At 43.5% G+C, this 17,688-nt stretch overlaps 15 non-coding genes across 15 annotated transcripts; all 15 read left to right on the top strand.

Annotated features, from left to right (window-relative positions):
• The first annotated feature begins 136 nt into the window (after positions 1-136).
• LOC136757943 (5S ribosomal RNA) lies at positions 137-255 on the top strand. The gene has a single exon (XR_010819754.1). It is a non-coding gene; the product is annotated as a 5S ribosomal RNA (ribosomal RNA).
• Positions 256-1,311: 1,056 nt separating this feature from the next.
• LOC136757166 (5S ribosomal RNA) lies at positions 1,312-1,430 on the top strand. Its single transcript, XR_010819207.1, has one exon. It is a non-coding gene; the product is annotated as a 5S ribosomal RNA (ribosomal RNA).
• Positions 1,431-2,496: 1,066 nt separating this feature from the next.
• On the top strand, positions 2,497-2,615 carry LOC136757942 (5S ribosomal RNA). Its single transcript, XR_010819753.1, has one exon. It is a non-coding gene; the product is annotated as a 5S ribosomal RNA (ribosomal RNA).
• Positions 2,616-3,671: 1,056 nt separating this feature from the next.
• On the top strand, positions 3,672-3,790 carry LOC136755594 (5S ribosomal RNA). Its single transcript, XR_010817714.1, has one exon. It is a non-coding gene; the product is annotated as a 5S ribosomal RNA (ribosomal RNA).
• Positions 3,791-4,845: 1,055 nt separating this feature from the next.
• On the top strand, positions 4,846-4,964 carry LOC136756118 (5S ribosomal RNA). Its single transcript, XR_010818221.1, has one exon. It is a non-coding gene; the product is annotated as a 5S ribosomal RNA (ribosomal RNA).
• A 1,066-nt stretch (positions 4,965-6,030) lies between these two features.
• LOC136757941 (5S ribosomal RNA) lies at positions 6,031-6,149 on the top strand. The gene has a single exon (XR_010819752.1). It is a non-coding gene; the product is annotated as a 5S ribosomal RNA (ribosomal RNA).
• Positions 6,150-7,205: 1,056 nt separating this feature from the next.
• Positions 7,206-7,324, top strand: LOC136757940 (5S ribosomal RNA). Its single transcript, XR_010819751.1, has one exon. It is a non-coding gene; the product is annotated as a 5S ribosomal RNA (ribosomal RNA).
• Positions 7,325-8,390: 1,066 nt separating this feature from the next.
• LOC136756769 (5S ribosomal RNA) lies at positions 8,391-8,509 on the top strand. Its single transcript, XR_010818830.1, has one exon. It is a non-coding gene; the product is annotated as a 5S ribosomal RNA (ribosomal RNA).
• A 1,066-nt stretch (positions 8,510-9,575) lies between these two features.
• Positions 9,576-9,694, top strand: LOC136757939 (5S ribosomal RNA). The gene has a single exon (XR_010819750.1). It is a non-coding gene; the product is annotated as a 5S ribosomal RNA (ribosomal RNA).
• A 1,066-nt stretch (positions 9,695-10,760) lies between these two features.
• Positions 10,761-10,879, top strand: LOC136756891 (5S ribosomal RNA). The gene has a single exon (XR_010818944.1). It is a non-coding gene; the product is annotated as a 5S ribosomal RNA (ribosomal RNA).
• A 1,066-nt stretch (positions 10,880-11,945) lies between these two features.
• Positions 11,946-12,064, top strand: LOC136756768 (5S ribosomal RNA). Its single transcript, XR_010818829.1, has one exon. It is a non-coding gene; the product is annotated as a 5S ribosomal RNA (ribosomal RNA).
• A 1,066-nt stretch (positions 12,065-13,130) lies between these two features.
• Positions 13,131-13,249, top strand: LOC136757936 (5S ribosomal RNA). Its single transcript, XR_010819748.1, has one exon. It is a non-coding gene; the product is annotated as a 5S ribosomal RNA (ribosomal RNA).
• Positions 13,250-14,315: 1,066 nt separating this feature from the next.
• Positions 14,316-14,434, top strand: LOC136756889 (5S ribosomal RNA). Its single transcript, XR_010818943.1, has one exon. It is a non-coding gene; the product is annotated as a 5S ribosomal RNA (ribosomal RNA).
• A 1,066-nt stretch (positions 14,435-15,500) lies between these two features.
• LOC136757935 (5S ribosomal RNA) lies at positions 15,501-15,619 on the top strand. The gene has a single exon (XR_010819747.1). It is a non-coding gene; the product is annotated as a 5S ribosomal RNA (ribosomal RNA).
• A 1,055-nt stretch (positions 15,620-16,674) lies between these two features.
• Positions 16,675-16,793, top strand: LOC136756281 (5S ribosomal RNA). The gene has a single exon (XR_010818376.1). It is a non-coding gene; the product is annotated as a 5S ribosomal RNA (ribosomal RNA).
• Positions 16,794-17,688: the final 895 nt, after the last annotated feature.

The raw sequence follows: 17,688 nt of genomic DNA, 5'->3' as shown, positions 1-17,688 counted from the left end.
CGTGTTAGCAGGGACTGTCTGCGGCGCGCTGGTGTGTCCCGGTCTTTAGAGTAGAGAGACAGTTCAACTGTAAGTATGAACGGCAGAAACGGATATTGCCTTCCCTTTAAGTAGAGCGTCAGGGACAGCCTCCCTGGCTTACGGCCATACTAGCCTGAATACGCCCGATCTCGTCCGATCTCGGAAGCTAAGCAGGCTCGGGCCTGGTCAGTACTTGGATGGGAGACCGCCTGGGAATACCAGGTGCTGTAAGCTTTTGCATCTTTTACACACCAGAGCGCGACAAATCACGAGTTTTAACTTTGGATACACGCAATTTCATCATTATTTCAGATTTGACTTCCCCAAATACACAGGCATACAATAGATCTTGTTCTCCAACGTAAACGGTCCCTAGTAACTAGGGTACATTCGTAAATAAATTGAGCATCATGGCTAGAAGTGACTAAATGTTGCCTAATCTTTCTCATCGAGAAATGACACAATTACAGCAACACAAAAAGGAACTCCACCGGACAAAGATCAGTGCTCACAAGGAGCCTCATTCAACACACACGGTTCCATTCCCATTCATGTAAAGCACGAAAGTGTAAAACTTGGGAACATACTTGAGAGCAAAGATCACATTCAATCTCATTCAAGGCACGGATGTGAATGCAACGGGATGAAATTACTGAAATGATGCCTGCCCTCGAACTGTGATGATGGACTACCCGACTCGCCAATAATATTGGGTTCTGGTGTATTGAAATACAGGAGCTGCTGGATTTGTGTGTTTTCTTACCCCCTCACCATAGTTTGTCAAATGTTTAAACAACTGAACTTATATTCAAGGTTTGTTTCTCTTCATATGTTTTACTGGTTTACATTTGTCTCAGCAACCTGTTGAATGATTCTTCTGCTTTCAAAACAAAATGACAACAGGATGAATGCACACACTTGAAAATACAATACATGCAATGTTATGCATCATAGTGATGCAACCTCCTTTCAGTTTCATACTGCATGTCAATTGAAATCCTTACTGAAATGCACACCTTCTCAAGATTGCGCTTGACTGGCGTGTCAGGCACTCAATTACAGCTGTTTTATCAAGACAAATGTGTTCGTTTTGTAAAATATAGTTCCGGTCTGGTGTGGCACCCCAGCTAACGCACAACGTTGCCACAACGTGGCGTATTAGCAGGGACTGTCTGCGGCGCGCTGGTGTGTCCCGGGCTTTAGAGTAGAGAGACAGTTCAACTGTAAGTATGAACGGCAGAAACGGATATTGCCTTCCCTTTAAGTAGAGCGTCAGGGACAGCCTCCCTGGCTTACGGCCATACTAGCCTGAATACGCCCGATCTCGTCCGATCTCGGAAGGTAAGCAGGCTCGGGCCTTGTCAGTACTTGGATGGGAGACCGCCTGGGAATACCAGGTGCTGTAAGCTTTTGCATCTTTTACACACCAGAGGGCGACAAATCACGAGTTTTAACTTTGGATACACGCTATTTCATCATTATTTCAGATTTGACTTCCCCAAATACACAGGCATACAATAGATCTTGTTCTCCTACGTAAACGGTCCCTAGTAACTAGGGTACATTCGTAAATAAATTGAGCATCATGGCAAGAAGTGACTAAATGTTGCCTAATCTTTCTCATCGAGAAATGACACAATTACAGCAACACAAGAAGGAACTCCACCGGACAAAGTTCAGTGCTCACAAGGAGCCTCATTCAACACACACGGTTCCATTCCCATTCATGCAAAGCACGAAAGTGTAAAACTTGGGAACATACTTGAGAGCAAAGATCACATTCAATCTCATTCAAGGCACGGATGTGAATGCAACGGGATGAAATTACTGAAATGATGCCTGCCCTCGAACTGTGATGATGGACTACCCGACTCGCCAATAATATTGGGTTCTGGTGTATTGAAATACAGGAGCTGCTGGATTTGTGTGTTTTCTTACCCCCTCACCATAGTTTGTCAAATGTTTAAACAACTGAACTTATATTCAAGGTTTGTTTCTCTTCATATGTTTTACTGGTTTACATTTGTCTCAGCAACCTGTTGAATGATTCTTCTGCTTTCAAAACAAAATGACAACAGGATGAATGCACACACTTGAAAATACAATACATGCAATGTTATGCATCATAGTGATGCAACCTCCTTTCAGTTTCATACTGCATGTCAATTGAAATCCTTACTGAAATGCACACCTTCTCAAGATTGCGCTTGACTGGCGTGTCAGGCACTCAATTACAGCTGTTTTATCAAGACAATGTGTTCGTTTTGTAATATATAGTTCCGGTCTGGTGTGGCACCCCAGCTAACGCACAACGTTGCCACAATGTTGCCACAACGTGGCGTGTTAGCAGGGACTGTCTGCGGCGCGCTGGTGTGTCCCGGGCTTTAGAGTAGAGAGACAGTTCAACTGTAAGTATGAACGGCAGAAACGGATATTGCCTTCCCTTTAAGTAGAGCGTCAGGGACAGCCTCCCTGGCTTACGGCCATACTAGCCTGAATACGCCCGATCTCGTCCGATCTCGGAAGCTAAGCAGGCTCGGGCCTGGTCAGTACTTGGATGGGAGACCGCCTGGGAATACCAGGTGCTGTAAGCTTTTGCATCTTTCACACACCAGAGCGCGACAAATCACGAGTTTTAACTTTGGATACACGCAATTTCATCATTATTTCAGATTTGACTTCCCCAAATACACAGGCATACAATAGATCTTGTTCTCCAACGTAAACGGTCCCTAGTAACTAGGGTACATTCGTAAATAAATTGAGCATCATGGCTAGAAGTGACTAAATGTTGCCTAATCTTTCTCATCGAGAAATGACACAATTACAGCAACACAAAAAGGAACTCCACCGGACAAAGATCAGTGCTCACAAGGAGCCTCATTCAACACACACGGTTCCATTCCCATTCATGTAAAGCACGAAAGTGTAAAACTTGGGAACATACTTGAGAGCAAAGATCACATTCAATCTCATTCAAGGCACGGATGTGAATGCAACGGGATGAAATTACTGAAATGATGCCTGCCCTCGAACTGTGATGATGGACTACCCGACTCGCCAATAATATTGGGTTCTGGTGTATTGAAATACAGGAGCTGCTGGATTTGTGTGTTTTCTTACCCCCTCACCATAGTTTGTCAAATGTTTAAACAACTGAACTTATATTCAAGGTTTGTTTCTCTTCATATGTTTTACTGGTTTACATTTGTCTCAGCAACCTGTTGAATGATTCTTCTGCTTTCAAAACAAAATGACAACAGGATGAATGCACACACTTGAAAATACAATACATGCAATGTTATGCATCATAGTGATGCAACCTCCTTTCAGTTTCATACTGCATGTCAATTGAAATCCTTACTGAAATGCACACCTTCTCAAGATTGCGCTTGACTGGCGTGTCAGGCACTCAATTACAGCTGTTTTATCAAGACAAATGTGTTCGTTTTGTAAAATATAGTTCCGGTCTGGTGTGGCACCCCAGCTAACGCACAACGTTGCCACAACGTGGCATATTAGCAGGGACTGTCTGCGGCGCGCTGGTGTGTCCCGGGCTTTAGAGTAGAGAGACAGTTCAACTGTAAGTATGAACGGCAGAAACGGATATTGCCTTCCCTTTAAGTAGAGCGTCAGGGACAGCCTCCCTGGCTTACGGCCATACTAGCCTGAATACGCCCGATCTCGTCCGATCTCGGAAGCTAAGCAGGCTCAGGCCTGGTCAGTACTTGGATGGGAGACCGCCTGGGAATACCAGGTGCTGTAAGCTTTTGCATCTTTTACACACCAGAGGGCGACAAATCACGAGTTTTAACTTTGGATACACGCAATTTCATCATTATTTCAGATTTGACTTCCCCAAATACACAGGCATACAATAGATCTTGTTCTCCAACGTAAACGGTCCCTAGTAACTAGGGTACATTCGTAAATAAATTGAGCATCATGGCTAGAAGTGACTAAATGTTGCCTAATCTTTCTCATCGAGAAATGACACAATTACAGCAACACAAAAAGGAACTCCACCGGACAAAGTTCAGTGCTCACAAGGAGCTTCATTCAACACACACGGTTCCATTCCCATTCATGCAAAGCACGAAAGTGTAAAACTTGGGAACATACTTGAGAGCAAAGATCACATTCAATCTCATTCAAGGCACGGATGTGAATGCAACGGGATGAAATTACTGAAATGATGCCTGCCCTCGAACTGTGATGATGGACTACCCGACTCGCCAATAATATTGGGTTCTGGTGTATTGAAATACAGGAGCTGCTGGATTTGTGTGTTTTCTTACCCCCTCACCATAGTTTGTCAAATGTTTAAACAACTGAACTTATATTCAAGGTTTGTTTCTCTTCATATGTTTTACTGGTTTACATTTGTCTCAGCAACCTGTTGAATGATTCTTCTGCTTTCAAAACAAAATGACAACAGGATGAATGCACACACTTGAAAATACAATACATGCAATGTTATGCATCATAGTGATGCAACCTCCTTTCAGTTTCATACTGCATGTCAATTGAAATCCTTACTGAAATGCACACCTTCTCAAGATTGCACTTGACTGGCGTGTCAGGCACTCAATTACAGCTGTTTTATCAAGACAATGTGTTCGTTTTGTAATATATAGTTCCGGTCTGGTGTGGCACCCCAGCTAACGCACAACGTTGCCACAACGTTTCGTGTTAGCAGGGACTGTCTGCGGCGCGCTGGTGTGTCCCGGACTTTAGAGTAGAGAGACAGTTCAATTGCAAGTATGAGCGGAAGAAACGGATATTGCCTTCCCTTTAAGTAGAGCGTCAGGGACAGCCTCCCTGGCTTACGGCCATACTAGCCTGAATACGCCCGATCTCGTCCGATCTCGGAAGCTAAGCAGGCTAGGGCCTGGTCAGTACTTGGATGGGAGACTGCCTGGGAATACCAGGTGCTGTAAGCTTTTGCATCTTTTACACACCAGAGGGCGACAAATCACGAGTTTTAACTTTGGATACACGCAATTTCATCATTATTTCAGATTTGACTTCCCCAAATACACAGGCATAGAATAGATCTTGTTCTCCAACGTAAACGGTCCCTAGAAACTAGTGTACATTCGTAAATAAATTGAGCATCATGGCTAGAAGTGACTAAATGTTGCCTAATCTTTCTCATCGAGAAATGACACAATTACAGCAACACAAAAAGGAACTCCACCGGACAAAGTTCAGTGCTCACAAGGAGCCTCATTCAACACACACGGTTCCATTCCCATTCATGCAAAGCACGAAAATGTAAAACTTGGGAACATACTTGAGAGCAAAGATCACATTCAATCTCATTCAAGGCACGGATGTGAATGCAACGGGATGAAATTACTGAAATGATGCCTGCCCTCGAACTGTGATGATGGACTACCCGACTCGCCAATAATATTGGGTTCTGGTGTATTGAAATACAGGAGCTGCTGGATTTGTGTGTTTTCTTACCCCCTCACCATAGTTTGTCAAATGTTTAAACAACTGAACTTATATTCAAGGTTTGTTTCTCTTCATATGTTTTACTGGTTTACATTTGTCTCAGCAACCTGTTGAATGATTCTTCTGCTTTCAAAACAAAATGACAACAGGATGAATGCACACACTTGAAAATACAATACATGCAATGTTATGCATCATAGTGATGCAACCTCCTTTCAGTTTCATACTGCATGTCAATTGAAATCCTTACTGAAATGCACACCTTCTCAAGATTGCGCTTGACTGGCGTGTCAGGCACTCAATTACAGCTGTTTTATCAAGAGAATGTGTTCGTTTTGTAATATATATTTCCGGTCTGGTGTGGCACCCCAGCTAACGCACAACGTTGCCACAATGTTGCCACAACGTGGCGTGTTAGCAGGGACTGTCTGCGGCGCGCTGGTGTGTCCCGGGCTTTAGAGTAGAGAGACAGTTCAACTGTAAGTATGAACGGCAGAAACGGATATTGCCTTCCCTTTAAGTAGAGCGTCAGGGACAGCCTCCCTGGCTTACGGCCATACTAGCCTGAATACGCCCGATCTCGTCCGATCTCGGAAGCTAAGCAGGCTCGGGCCTGGTCAGTACTTGGATGGGAGACCGCCTGGGAATACCAGGTGCTGTAAGCTTTTGCATCTTTTACACACCAGAGGGCGACAAATCACAAGTTTTAACTTTGGATACACGCAATTTCATCATTATTTCAGATTTGACTTCCCCAAATACACAGGCATACAATAGATCTTGTTCTCCAACGTAAACGGTCCCTAGTAACTAGGGTACATTCATAAATAAATTGAGCATCATGGCTAGAAGTGACTAAATGTTGCCTAATCTTTCTCATCGAGAAATGACACAATTACAGCAACACAAAAAGGAACTCCACCGGACAAAGTTCAGTGCTCACAAGGAGCCTCATTCAACACACATGGTTCCATTCCCATTCATGCAAAGCACGAAAGTGTAAAACTTGGGAACATACTTGAGAGCAAAGATCACATTCAATCTCATTCAAGGCACGGATGTGAATGCAACGGGATGAAATTACTGAAATGATGCCTGCCCTCGAACTGTGATGATGGACTACCCGACTCGCCAATAATATTGGGTTCTGGTGTATTGAAATACAGGAGCTGCTGGATTTGTGTGTTTTCTTACCCCCTCACCATAGTTTGTCAAATGTTTAAACAACTGAACTTATATTCAAGGTTTGTTTCTCTTCATATGTTTTACTGGTTTACATTTGTCTCAGCAACCTGTTGAATGATTCTTCTGCTTTCAAAACAAAATGACAACAGGATGAATGCACACACTTGAAAATACAATACATGCAATGTTATGCATCATAGTGATGCAACCTCCTTTCAGTTTCATACTGCATGTCAATTGAAATCCTTACTGAAATGCACACCTTCTCAAGATTGCGCTTGACTGGCGTGTCAGGCACTCAATTACAGCTGTTTTATCAAGACAAATGTGTTCGTTTTGTAAAATATAGTTCCGGTCTGGTGTGGCACCCCAGCTAACGCACAACGTTGCCACAACGTGGCATATTAGCAGGGACTGTCTGCGGCGCGCTGGTGTGTCCCGGGCTTTAGAGTAGAGAGACAGTTCAACTGTAAGTATGAACGGCAGAAACGGATATTGCCATCCCTTTAAGTAGAGCGTCAGGGACAGCCTCCCTGGCTTACGGCCATACTAGCCTGAATACGCCCGATCTCGTCCGATCTCGGAAGCTAAGCAGGCTCGGGCCTGGTCAGTACTTGGATGGGAGACCGCCTGGGAATACCAGGTGCTGTAAGCTTTTGCATCTTTTACACACCAGAGCGCGACAAATCACGAGTTTTAACTTTGGATACACGCAATTTCATCATTATTTCAGATTTGACTTCCCCAAATACACAGGCATACAATAGATCTTGTTCTCCAACGTAAACGGTCCCTAGTAACTAGGGTACATTCGTAAATAAATTGAGCATCATGGCTAGAAGTGACTAAATGTTGCCTAATCTTTCTCATCGAGAAATGACACAATTACAGCAACACAAAAAGGAACTCCACCGGACAAAGATCAGTGCTCACAAGGAGCCTCATTCAACACACACGGTTCCATTCCCATTCATGCAAAGCACGAAAGTGTAAAACTTGGGAACATACTTGAGAGCAAAGATCACATTCAATCTCATTCAAGGCACGGATGTGAATGCAACGGGATGAAATTACTGAAAAGATGCCTGCCCTCGAACTGTGATGATGGACTACCCGACTCGCCAATAATATTGGGTTCTGGTGTATTGAAATACAGGAGCTGCTGGATTTGTGTGTTTTCTTACCCCCTCACCATAGTTTGTCAAATGTTTAAACAACTGAACTTATATTCAAGGTTTGTTTCTCTTCATATGTTTTACTGGTTTACATTTGTCTCAGCAACCTGTTGAATGATTCTTCTGCTTTCAAAACAAAATGACAACAGGATGAATGCACACACTTGAAAATACAATACATGCAATGTTATGCATCATAGTGATGCAACCTCCTTTCAGTTTCATACTGCATGTCAATTGAAATCCTTACTGAAATGCACACCTTCTCAAGATTGCGCTTGACTGGCATGTCAGGCACTCAATTACAGCTGTATTATCAAGACAATGTGTTCGTTTTGTAAAATATAGTTCCGGTCTGGTGTGGCACCCCAGCTAACGCACAACGTTGCCACAATGTTGCCACAACGTGGCGTGTTAGCAGGGACTGTCTGCGGCGCGCTGGTGTGTCCCGGGCTTTAGAGTAGAGAGACAGTTCAACTGTAAGTATGAACGGCAGAAACGGATATTGCCTTCCCTTTAAGTAGAGCGTCAGGGACAGCATTCCTGGCTTACGGCCATACTAGTCTGAATACGCCCGATCTCGTCCGATCTCGGAAGCTAAGCAGGCTCGGGCCTGGTCAGTACTTGCATGGGAGACCGCCTGGGAATACCAGGTGCTGTAAGCTTTTGCATCTTTTACACACCAGAGGGCGACAAATCACGAGTTTTAACTTTGGATACACGCAATTTCATCATTATTTCAGATTTGACTTCCCCAAATACACAGGCATACAATAGATCTTGTTCTCCAACGTAAACGGTCCCTAGTAACTAGGGTACATTCGTAAATAAATTGAGCATCATGGCTAGAAGTGACTAAATGTTGCCTAATCTTTCTCATCGAGAAATGACACAATTACAGCAACACAAAAAGGAACTCCACCGGACAAAGTTCAGTGCTCACAAGGAGCCTCATTCAACACACACGGTTCCATTCCCATTCATGCAAAGCACGAAAGTGTAAAACTTGGGAACATACTTGAGAGCAAAGATCACATTCAATCTCATTCAAGGCACGGATGTGAATGCAACGGGATGAAATTACTGAAATGATGCCTGCCCTCGAACTGTGATGATGGACTACCCGACTCGCCAATAATATTGGGTTCTGGTGTATTGAAATACAGGAGCTGCTGGATTTGTGTGTTTTCTTACCCCCTCACCATAGTTTGTCAAATGTTTAAACAACTGAACTTATATTCAAGGTTTGTTTCTCTTCATATGTTTTACTGGTTTACATTTGTCTCAGCAACCTGTTGAATGATTCTTCTGCTTTCAAAACAAAATGACAACAGGATGAATGCACACACTTGAAAATACAATACATGCAATGTTATGCATCATAGTGATGCAACCTCCTTTCAGTTTCATACTGCATGTCAATTGAAATCCTTACTGAAATGCACACCTTCTCAAGATTGCGCTTGACTGGCGTGTCAGGCACTCAATTACAGCTGTATTATCAAGACAATGTGTTCGTTTTGTAATATATAGTTCCGGTCTGGTGTGGCACCCCAGCTAACGCACAACGTTGCCACAATGTTGCCACAACGTGGCGTGTTAGCAGGGACTGTCTGCGGCGCGCTGGTGTGTCCCGGGCTTTAGAGTAGAGAGACAGTTCAACTGTAAGTATGAACGGCGGAAATGAATATTGCCTTCCCTTTAAGTAGAGCGTCAGGGACAGCCTCCATGGCTTACGGCCATACTAGCCTGAATACGCCCGATCTCGTCCGATCTCGGAAGCTAAGCAGGCTCGGGCCTGGTCAGTACTTGGATGGGAGACCGCCTGGGAATACCAGGTGCTGTAAGCTTTTGCATCTTTTACACACCAGAGGGCGACAAATCACGAGTTTTAACTTTGGATACACGCAATTTCATCATTATTTCAGATTTGACTTCCCCAAATACACAGGCATACAATAGATCTTGTTCTCCAACGTAAACGGTCCCTAGTAACTAGGGTACATTCGTAAATAAATTGAGCATCATGTCTAGAAGTGACTAAATGTTGCCTAATCTTTCTCATCGAGAAATGACACAATTACAGCAACACAAAAAGGAACTCCACCGGACAAAGTTCAGTGCTCACAAGGAGCCTCATTCAACACACACGGTTCCATTCCCATTCATGCAAAGCACGAAAGTGTAAAACTTGGGAACATACTTGAGAGCAAAGATCACATTCAATCTCATTCAAGGCACGGATGAGAATGCAACGGGATGAAATTACTGAAATGATGCCTGCCCTCGAACTGTGATGATGGACTACCCGACTCGCCAATAATATTGGGTTCTGGTGTATTGAAATATAGGAGCTGCTGGATTTGTGTGTTTTCTTACCCCCTCACCATAGTTTGTCAAATGTTTAAACAACTGAACTTATATTCAAGGTTTGTTTCTCTTCATATGTTTTACTGGTTTACATTTGTCTCAGCAACCTGTTGAATGATTCTTCTGCTTTCAAAACAAAATGACAACAGGATGAATGCACACACTTGAAAATACAATACATGCAATGTTATGCATCATAGTGATGCAACCTCCTTTCAGTTTCATACTGCATGTCAATTGAAATCCTTACTGAAATGCACACCTTCTCAAGATTGCGCTTGACTGGCGTGTCAGGCACTCAATTACAGCTGTTTTATCAATACAATGTGTTCGTTTTGTAATATATAGTTCCGGTCTGGTGTGGCACCCCAGCTAACGCACAACGTTGCCACAATGTTGCCACAACGTTTCGTGTTAGCAGGGACTGTCTGCGGCGCGCTGGTGTGTCCCGGACTTTAGAGTAGAGAGACAGTTAATTTGCAAGTATGAGCGGCAGAAACGGATATTGCCTTCCCTTTAAGTAGAGCGTCAGGGACAGCCTCCCTGGCTTACGGCCATACTAGCCTGAATACGCCCGATCTCGTCCGATCTCGGAAGCCAAGCAGGCTCGGGCCTGGTCAGTACTTGGATGGGAGATCGCCTGGGAATACCAGGTGCTGTAAGCTTTTGCATCTTTTACACACCAGAGGGCGACAAATCACGAGTTTTAACTTTGGATACACGCAATTTCATCATTATTTCAGATTTGACTTCCCCAAATACACAGGCATACAATAGATCTTGTTCTCCAACGTAAACGGTCCCTAGTAACTAGGGTACATTCGTAAATAAATTGAGCATCATGGCTAGAAGTGACTAAATGTTGCCTAATCTTTCTCATCGAGAAATGACACAATTACAGCAACACAAAAAGGAACTCCACCGGACAAAGATCAGTGCTCACAAGGAGCCTCATTCAACACACACGGTTCCATTCCCATTCATGCAAAGCACGAAAGTGTAAAACTTGGGAACATACTTGAGAGCAAAGATCACATTCAATCTCATTCAAGGCACGGATGTGAATGCAACGGGATGAAATTACTGAAAAGATGCCTGCCCTCGAACTGTGATGATGGACTACCCGACTCGCCAATAATATTGGGTTCTGGTGTATTGAAATACAGGAGCTGCTGGATTTGTGTGTTTTCTTACCCCCTCACCATAGTTTGTCAAATGTTTAAACAACTGAACTTATATTCAAGGTTTGTTTCTCTTCATATGTTTTACTGGTTTACATTTGTCTCAGCAACCTGTTGAATGATTCTTCTGCTTTCAAAACAAAATGACAACAGGATGAATGCACACACTTGAAAATACAATACATGCAATGTTATGCATCATAGTGATGCAACCTCCTTTCAGTTTCATACTGCATGTCAATTGAAATCCTTACTGAAATGCACACCTTCTCAAGATTGCGCTTGACTGGCATGTCAGGCACTCAATTACAGCTGTATTATCAAGACAATGTGTTCGTTTTGTAAAATATAGTTCCGGTCTGGTGTGGCACCCCAGCTAACGCACAACGTTGCCACAATGTTGCCACAACGTGGCGTGTTAGCAGGGACTGTCTGCGGCGCGCTGGTGTGTCCCGGGCTTTAGAGTAGAGAGACAGTTCAACTGTAAGTATGAACGGCAGAAACGGATATTGCCTTCCCTTTAAGTAGAGCGTCAGGGACAGCATTCCTGGCTTACGGCCATACTAGTCTGAATACGCCCGATCTCGTCCGATCTCGGAAGCTAAGCAGGCTCGGGCCTGGTCAGTACTTGCATGGGAGACCGCCTGGGAATACCAGGTGCTGTAAGCTTTTGCATCTTTTACACACCAGAGGGCGACAAATCACGAGTTTTAAATTTGGATACACGCAATTTCATCATTATTTCAGATTTGACTTCCCCAAATACACAGGCATACAATAGATCTTGTTCTCCAACGTAAACGGTCCCTAGTAACTAGGGTACATTCGTAAATAAATTGAGCATCATGGCTAGAAGTGACTAAATGTTGCCTAATCTTTCTCATCGAGAAATGACACAATTACAGCAACACAAAAAGGAACTCCACCGGACAAAGTTCAGTGCTCACAAGGAGCCTCATTCAACACACACGGTTCCATTCCCATTCATGCAAAGCACGAAAGTGTAAAACTTGGGAACATACTTGAGAGCAAAGATCACATTCAATCTCATTCAAGGCACGGATGTGAATGCAACGGGATGAAATTACTGAAATGATGCCTGCCCTCGAACTGTGATGATGGACTACCCGACTCGCCAATAATATTGGGTTCTGGTGTATTGAAATACAGGAGCTGCTGGATTTGTGTGTTTTCTTACCCCCTCACCATAGTTTGTCAAATGTTTAAACAACTGAACTTATATTCAAGGTTTGTTTCTCTTCATATGTTTTACTGGTTTACATTTGTCTCAGCAACCTGTTGAATGATTCTTCTGCTTTCAAAACAAAATGACAACAGGATGAATGCACACACTTGAAAATACAATACATGCAATGTTATGCATCATAGTGATGCAACCTCCTTTCAGTTTCATACTGCATGTCAATTGAAATCCTTACTGAAATGCACACCTTCTCAAGATTGCGCTTGACTGGCGTGTCAGGCACTCAATTACAGCTGTATTATCAAGACAATGTGTTCGTTTTGTAATATATAGTTCCGGTCTGGTGTGGCACCCCAGCTAACGCACAACGTTGCCACAATGTTGCCACAACGTGGCGTGTTAGCAGGGACTGTCTGCGGCGCGCTGGTGTGTCCCGGGCTTTAGAGTAGAGAGACAGTTCAACTGTAAGTATGAACGGCGGAAATGAATATTGCCTTCCCTTTAAGTAGAGCGTCAGGGACAGCCTCCATGGCTTACGGCCATACTAGCCTGAATACGCCCGATCTCGTCCGATCTCGGAAGCTAAGCAGGCTCGGGCCTGGTCAGTACTTGGATGGGAGACCGCCTGGGAATACCAGGTGCTGTAAGCTTTTGCATCTTTTACACACCAGAGGGCGACAAATCACGAGTTTTAACTTTGGATACACGCAATTTCATCATTATTTCAGATTTGACTTCCCCAAATACACAGGCATACAATAGATCTTGTTCTCCAACGTAAACGGTCCCTAGTAACTAGGGTACATTCGTAAATAAATTGAGCATCATGGCTAGAAGTGACTAAATGTTGCCTAATCTTTCTCATCGAGAAATGACACAATTACAGCAACACAAAAAGGAACTCCACCGGACAAAGTTCAGTGCTCACAAGGAGCCTCATTCAACACACACGGTTCCATTCCCATTCATGCAAAGCACGAAAGTGTAAAACTTGGGAACATACTTGAGAGCAAAGATCACATTCAATCTCATTCAAGGCACGGATGAGAATGCAACGGGATGAAATTACTGAAATGATGCCTGCCCTCGAACTGTGATGATGGACTACCCGACTCGCCAATAATATTGGGTTCTGGTGTATTGAAATACAGGAGCTGCTGGATTTGTGTGTTTTCTTACCCCCTCACCATAGTTTGTCAAATGTTTAAACAACTGAACTTATATTCAAGGTTTGTTTCTCTTCATATGTTTTACTGGTTTACATTTGTCTCAGCAACCTGTTGAATGATTCTTCTGCTTTCAAAACAAAATGACAACAGGATGAATGCACACACTTGAAAATACAATACATGCAATGTTATGCATCATAGTGATGCAACCTCCTTTCAGTTTCATACTGCATGTCAATTGAAATCCTTACTGAAATGCACACCTTCTCAAGATTGCGCTTGACTGGCGTGTCAGGCACTCAATTACAGCTGTTTTATCAATACAATGTGTTCGTTTTGTAATATATAGTTCCGGTCTGGTGTGGCACCCCAGCTAACGCACAACGTTGCCACAATGTTGCCACAACGTTTCGTGTTAGCAGGGACTGTCTGCGGCGCGCTGGTGTGTCCCGGACTTTAGAGTAGAGAGACAGTTAATTTGCAAGTATGAGCGGCAGAAACGGATATTGCCTTCCCTTTAAGTAGAGCGTCAGGGACAGCCTCCCTGGCTTACGGCCATACTAGCCTGAATACGCCCGATCTCGTCCGATCTCGGAAGCCAAGCAGGCTCGGGCCTGGTCAGTACTTGGATGGGAGATCGCCTGGGAATACCAGGTGCTGTAAGCTTTTGCATCTTTTACACACCAGAGGGCGACAAATCACGAGTTTTAACTTTGGATACACGCAATTTCATCATTATTTCAGATTTGACTTCCCCAAATACACAGGCATACAATAGATCTTGTTCTCCAACGTAAACGGTCCCTAGTAACTAGGGTACATTCGTAAATAAATTGAGCATCATGGCTAGAAGTGACTAAATGTTGCCTAATCTTTCTCATCGAGAAATGACACAATTACAGCAACACAAAAAGGAACTCCACCGGACAAAGTTCAGTGCTCACAAGGAGCCTCATTCAACACACACGGTTCCATTCCCATTCATGCAAAGCACGAAAGTGTAAAACTTGGGAACATACTTGAGAGCAAAGATCACATTCAATCTCATTCAAGGCACGGATGTGAATGCAACGGGATGAAATTACTGAAATGATGCCTGCCCTCGAACTGTGATAATGGACTACCCGACTCGCCAATAATATTGGGTTCTGGTGTATTGAAATACAGGAGCTGCTGGATTTCTGTGTTTTCTTACCCCCTCACCATAGTTTGTCAAATGTTTAAACAACTGAACTTATATTCAAGGTTTGTTTCTCTTCATATGTTTTACTGGTTTACATTTGTCTCAGCAACCTGTTGAATGATTCTTCTGCTTTCAAAACAAAATGACAACAGGATGAATGCACACACTTGAAAATACAATACATGCAATGTTATGCATCATAGTGATGCAACCTCCTTTCAGTTTCATACTGCATGTCAATTGAAATCCTTACTGAAATGCACACCTTCTCAAGATTGCGCTTGACTGGCGTGTCAGGCACTCAATTACAGCTGTTTTATCAAGAGAATGTGTTCGTTTTGTAATATATAGTTCCGGTCTGGTGTGGCACCCCAGCTAACGCACAACGTTGCCACAATGTTGCCACAACGTGGCGTGTTAGCAGGGACTGTCTGCGGCGCGCTGGTGTGTCCCGGGCTTTAGAGTAGAGAGACAGTTCAACTGTAAGTATGAACGGCAGAAACGGATATTGCCTTCCCTTTAAGAAGAGCGTCAGGGACAGCCTCCCTGGCTTACGGCCATACTAGCCTGAATACGCCCGATCTCGTCCGATCTCGGAAGCTAAGCAGGCTCGGGCCTGGTCAGTACTTGGATGGGAGACCGCCTGGGAATACCAGGTGCTGTAAGCTTTTGCATCTTTTACACACCAGAGGGCGACAAATCACGAGTTTTAACTTTGGATACACGCAATTTCATCATTATTTCAGATTTGACTTCCCCAAATACACAGGCATACAATAGATCTTGTTCTCCAACGTAAACGGTCCCTAGTAACTAGGGTACATTCGTAAATAAATTGAGCATCATGGCTAGAAGTGACTAAATGTTGCCTAATCTTTCTCATCGAGAAATGACACAATTACAGCAACACAAAAAGGAACTCCACCGGACATAGTTCAGTGCTCACAAGGAGCTTCATTCAACACACACGGTTCCATTCCCATTCATGCAAAGCACGAAAGTGTAAAACTTGGGAACATACTTGAGAGCAAAGATCACATTCAATCTCATTCAAGGCACGGATGTGAATGCAACGGGATGAAATTACTGAAATGATGCCTGCCCTCGAACTGTGATGATAGACTACCCGACTCGCCAATAATATTGGGTTCTGGTGTATTGAAATACAGGAGCTGCTGGATTTGTGTGTTTTCTTACCCCCTCACCATAGTTTGTCAAATGTTTAAACAACTGAACTTATATTCAAGGTTTGTTTCTCTTCATATGTTTTACTGGTTTACATTTGTCTCAGCAACCTGTTGAATGATTCTTCTGCTTTCAAAACAAAATGACAACAGGATGAATGCACACACTTGAAAATACAATACATGCAATGTTATGCATCATAGTGATGCAACCTCCTTTCAGTTTCATACTGCATGTCAATTGAAATCCTTACTGAAATGCACACCTTCTCAAGATTGCGCTTGACTGGCGTGTCAGGCACTCAATTACAGCTGTTTTATCAAGACAATGTGTTCGTTTTGTAATATATAGTTCCGGTCTGGTGTGGCACCCCAGCTAACGCACAACGTTGCCACAACGTTTCGTGTTAGCAGGGACTGTCTGCGGCGCGCTGGTGTGTCCCGGACTTTAGAGTAGAGAGACAGTTCAATTGCAAGTATGAGCGGCAGAAACGGATATTGCCTTCCCTTTAAGTAGAGGGTCAGGGACAGCCTCCCTGGCTTACGGCCATACTAGCCTGAATACGCCCGATCTCGTCCGATCTCGGAAGCTAAGCAGGCTCGGGCCTGGTCAGTACTTGCATGGGAGACCGCCTGGGAATACCAGGTGCTGTAAGCTTTTGCATCTTTTACACACCAGAGGGCGACAAATCACGAGTTTTAACTTTGGATACACGCAATTTCATCATTATTTCAGATTTGACTTCCCCAAATACACAGGCATAGAATAGATCTTGTTCTCCAACGTAAACGGTCCCTAGTAACTAGTGTACATTCGTAAATAAATTGAGCATCATGGCTAGAAGTGACTAAATGTTGCCTAATCTTTCTCATCGAGAAATGACACAATTACAGCAACACAAAAAGGAACTCCACCGGACAAAGTTCAGTGCTCACAAGGAGCCTCATTCAACACACACGGTTCCATTCCCATTCATGCAAAGCACGAAAGTGTAAAACTTGGGAACATACTTGAGAGCAAAGATCACATTCAATCTCATTCAAGGCACGGATGTGAATGCAACGGGATGAAATTACTGAAATGATGCCTGCCCTCGAACTGTGATGATGGACTACCCGACTCGCCAATAATATTGGGTTCTGGTGTATTGAAATACAGGAGCTGCTGGATTTGTGTGTTTTCTTACCCCCTCACCATAGTTTGTCAAATGTTTAAACAACTGAACTTATATTCAAGGTTTGTTTCTCTTCATATGTTTTACTGGTTTACATTTGTCTCAGCAACCTGTTGAATGATTCTTCTGCTTTCAAAACAAAATGACAACAGGATGAATGCACACACTTGAAAATACAATACATGCAATGTTATGCATCATAGTGATGCAACCTCCTTTCAGTTTCATACTGCATGTCAATTGAAATCCTTACTGAAATGCACACCTTCTCAAGATTGCGCTTGACTGGCGTGTCAGGCACTCAATTACAGCTGTTTTATCAAGACAATGTGTTCGTTTTGTAATATATAGTTCCGGTCTGGTGTGGCACCCCAGCTA

The sequence above is a fragment of the Amia ocellicauda genome, chromosome 8, assembly GCF_036373705.1.
Source record: "Amia ocellicauda isolate fAmiCal2 chromosome 8, fAmiCal2.hap1, whole genome shotgun sequence".
In the NCBI taxonomy this organism is placed as follows: Eukaryota; Metazoa; Chordata; class Actinopteri; order Amiiformes; family Amiidae; genus Amia; species Amia ocellicauda.
The sequence above is the reverse complement of the archived record's forward strand: the minus strand, read 5'-3'. Positions and strand labels throughout refer to the sequence as shown.